This window comes from Homarus americanus, unplaced genomic scaffold (assembly GCF_018991925.1).
Source record: "Homarus americanus isolate GMGI-L3 unplaced genomic scaffold, GMGI_Hamer_2.0 scaffold1649, whole genome shotgun sequence".
NCBI lineage: Eukaryota > Metazoa > Arthropoda > Malacostraca > Decapoda > Nephropidae > Homarus > Homarus americanus.
Window position 1 is genome coordinate 7501 of NW_024752091.1, and position 5000 is coordinate 12500.

Here is a 5000-nt window from a genome sequence, read left to right on the forward strand (position 1 = left end):
CTCTCTTTCCCTCTCTCTCACTACCCCACCTCTTTCCTCTACGTTCTATCACCCATCTCTTCTCCTCTCTTTCATTCACCATCTCTCTCTCTCACACACACACACTTTCCCTCTCACTACCCCACCTCTCTCACTCTCTCTCTCTCACTCACCCACCCACCACCCAACGCCCTTTACCCATAAGCCCTCTGACAGCTCCACTAGCGGGTTGTTCGTCTCACTCACGACTTAAGTTTCTTAATATTTCCTCATCTTGGGAGGTCCAGGGTCGCCCGAACTCACTAACTGGCGGTGTAGGAGTTACTAATTTGGGAACCTAACCTAACCTAATCTAACCTAACTATAACCTAACTATAAACTAACGTAACTATAACCTAACCTAACCATAAACTAACCTAACTATAACCAAAACTAACCTAAGATAATATAATCTAACCTAACTTAAACTAACCCAACCGTGAACTAGCGTAACCATAAGCTAACCTGTCCTAAACTAAATTAACGTAACCTAACCTAACCATAGCCAAAACTAACCTTATATAACCAAACCTAACCTAGAAGAGAAGAGAAGAAGGCGGAGGAAAAGGAGGTAACAGCAGTAGGGGGGATAATGACCCTTTAGTAGGGTTGGTGACCTATGAGGGGGGGGGGAGGGGTGAAGGAGGGGGGAGGGAGGGGGGAGGGAAAGAGACGAATGACCTCAGCTGTACAAAGGAAAGGAGAGGGAGGATAATCTCTGAGGCGTGTTTAGGTGAGAGAAGAGAAAGGAAGAGAGGGAGGTGGAAAGGGATGAGAGGGAAGATGTAGGTAGAGCAGTAATAGCCAGGACTAACCCTACCCTAACCTAACCTAACCTAACCAAACTAACCCCTCTTGTAACCCTAAATTGACCTGAAAATCCTACACCTGAACCTAACCCTAAGCTAACCTACCCCTAACAAACCCCATAACTACCCCTAACCAAAACTACCTCACAAACCTAATTCAACCTTACCAACTACCCCTAACCAAAAACTACCCAAACCTAACCTTAACCTAACACCATAACTACCCTAACCTAACCTTACCATAACTACCCCTAACCAAAACTACCCTAACCTAACCTTCCAACACCCTTTACCCCTAACCTAACCTTACCATAACACTACCCCTAACCAAAAACTACTCCCAACCTACCTAACCAAACCCTACCATAACTACCCTAACCTAACCTTAACCTAACAAACAGGTAGAGATATATAACACTTATGGTAGCTCCTCCTCCTGACTAGGTGGCCCTGCATCAATCACTTCACTTGAGGCCAGCCAAACTTAACAAGGTCTTGTGCACAGATTTCTGCAACAACACCCTCTTTAAAAGTTTTCCAGGTCTGTTGTCTTGGGTCAAAGTAATCCTGGGTCGCGAATTTTCTAAAACTGCGGATGTTGTTAGGTTAGGTTGGTTTAGTTGGTTTGGTTAGGTTAAGGTTCTGCTTTAAGTCTAGTATCATATCCAAGTTATATAGTTATTGTGACTAGCAACGTGTTTTCCTTCACAGAGTTAACAACAACAAAACAACAACAACAAAACAAACAACAACAATACCTCACCAACAGTATGTCAAGAGAGGAAACTTAAACTTATTAGTGAACTATTTATTAGCCTTCAGTTCCAGTCCTCACACAAACAAAAACGACGGAAATTCACATTTTTGACTATGATGAATGAATGCCTTGAGTATGGGCAGGGGGGCAAGACAGCATGGGAAGGTGGTATGGGTCTAGGCGTGGGCAGAAGTGGTGCGGGTGGAACATGGGTGTGTGGGTAGGCGTGGTGCGGGTAGGAAAGCGTGGGTGGGGTCGGTGCGGTCCGGCGTGGTGGCGTGGTGCGGGTAGGAAAGCGTGAGTGGGCGTGGTGCGGGTCGGAAGCGGTGGGTAGGCGTGGTGCGGGTAGGAAAGCGTGGGTAGGCGTGGTGCGGGTCGGAAATCGTGGCAGGAATATGGGCCTAACAGCATGGACAAACACATCACAAGTCCGGCAAATCAAGATAAGCATTCATAGGGCTACTAATGGCGACACAAACACAAAACATACAATAAAGGAAACCAATATATACAACACAATCATCAACAACAAACAAACAAACAAACAAATTGCACATGAAATACGAGCAAAACTATATAAAATAACTATTGACATTCAAACATTACAAACACTGAGTCAGTCAACTGGATGCGACAGCCATTCAGACAACGAACAAAATTTACTTTCAAGTTATAAATACAACATAAAAATACTACAGCTGAATGTATGTATTGCATTTAATATATTTATTGTAATTTAAATCTATCTATTGTATCTTAAATCAATTTATTGTATTTTATTTAATATGAACCTAATCTATTTGTATAGTAATTAATATTCTACAATACATTAGGCTAAATTTTCGATAGGTTAAATTAATTATTGGTTAATTTTGTGTTATTTATCACTTACACACTTTATAGACGTCAGAAACGAAATGACAAATAATTTAAGTTTTAATATGAACCGAAATATATAAATATTATTGGAATGTTTCGCTGATTATTACTAAAACTCTATTATATTCTTAAATACTGACGTCATATTGATCAAAATACTAGTAATTTAATGTTGGTGCATCAGTTACTTCACCTTAAGTCAACAACGTGAACAGACATTGAAAATAAATAAAAAAATTACCCCCAGGGATCCGACTAATTACCCAAATGTAGCCAAATGTAGCCGCAATGAAGTCAAATAGTCCTAGATGAATAAATCGGACTGTTCCAATATCACTATTATTTGGTGTCAGAAAGTCAAAAAATTGGTAAACTTAATTTAATCTGAGTTAATAGATCAAGTGCATGTACCTAACCTAACCTAATCTATTCTAATCTAATCTAATCTAATCTAACCTAACCTAACCTAACCTAACCTAACACAACACAACACAACTCAGATTAAATTAAGTTTACTTTTTTTGACTTCATGACACCAAATAATAATCGAGAAGTGATTCTAATTACGCTTGTACAACCATCATTTGACTTCATTCCGGCTACATTTGGGTAATTAGTCGGACCGCCACCCCAGGTAGTTAATCGTAATGTCATTCACTATTTATTTTTATATATTATTTTATTATCACCGTTTTGCCGTTGAGTAATTAATTAGTTCTCCTAAACTAAACTGTTCACAGTAAGTAAATCGGTGAAAATGTCAAATAATATAAGAAAATGCGTCTACGATTTACCTCAGTGCGCCACCATGCGTCTGATGGCCCTTGAAAACTGGAGCTGGCATTATTTAAACGACGTATTTATCCGTTCTAAGACACTAACACGTAAAGTCTCTAGTTTGTTCAAAGTTCAACACTTTAAGTTTTTTTGTGAGAGAACAGCGACCATATCCATGATAAACACGTTAAAAAATTCACAGAAATGTAAATATGCACTTAGTATACCAGAGAGTCTCGAGTTGCTGCTGACGTCTCTTTAACTCAGGTGTTGACGCTGGGAAGGTGTGAGGGGATACAGGCCTCGTACCTTTAACTAAATATTTATAATATACGCAATTAAATATATTTTAAGCCTAAATTATGTTTAATATTTTACAGTAAATTTTTATATATATATATATTATATATATTGTACGTTTTAAAGCTATTTTATCAGCTATTATATGATGATTTAGATAATAATGGTGATTGCATTAGGTATGTTATTACCTAACAACAGTCGATTTTGTCCTTTGCAATACTAATTTATTTTAAATAATTATTTGATCTCAATTATAAAATTATTTGTTATATTTTTAGATATGTAGTTTAGAAAAATTATCACGCCATTCGTATATAAAATATTCGAATATCGCAACTTCGTTGATTAATTGCCTATAATATATGCATTTGTTATATTTAGACAGTAATATTAAAATTTTAGATATTTTCTGATATATAAACTAAATATTTCATTGCACATTTAATTATTTTATTGGGATTAAGATATCTGTATCCCTTATGCCTTGGATACCGTGAGTCAGTGACGTCACCAGCAGCAACACCAAAATGGCGACGGTTTGTTGCTGGTCGTTAGTTCACAATATTAGGTTAGATTTCTGAAAAATAAGTGCTTCAGCCATTTTGAAAAGTCGTTTGAATTATTAAATCATGAGGATGTCTCAGGAAAAATTAATTATACGTTAAATGAAGAGGAAAGATAGTTAAAGACGGGCTACCTGAGATGCAACTTGGCAAAGAGACAGGTGCGTAAGACAGCACTCAAATGTTTAAATAACTCAACATAGGGTTTATATATATATATATATATATATATATATATATATATATATATATATATATATAATATATAATATATATATTGAGTTTATTTAATAAATTTATGACAAAATATCGACTTATTATAACAACAGAATTATAAAGTTCAACAAATTTATGTTTACTTTCATTAACTTTCAAATATAAAAATTTAGTTAGTTTTAGTTAAGATTTTCGTTTTAACTAAGATATTTGACGAGTTAATTTGACTAATTAATTTATAAATGGGATTAATAATTTGTTAATATGTTTAGGTAGAGCAGGTCGTGTGACGGGTGGCTGTGATTAGTACCTTACCTCTCTCATGATACTTCCTCTCTCACGCTACTTCTCTTCCATGCTACTTACCTCTCGTGTTACTTTTCTCTCTACACTACTTACATCTCTCATGATACTTCCTCATGCTACTTTTCCTCTCAGGCAACTTCCTCAAAAATACTTCTCCCAAATCACTCCCCTACCACCAACTACTCCAAAATCACTCCTATCAACACTGCCTCAAAATCGTTCCCCTAAGACCAGCTAGCCAATTAGCGTCCCTCAGTTCATTTTAAGTGCCGTCCCCAGGGTGAAGTTCTGTTCCTCTCCTCCCCCTCTCCCCAACCCCCTTCTTCCTCCCCCTACCCTCCCCAACCCTGCCCTTTCCTCCCCCCTCCCTTC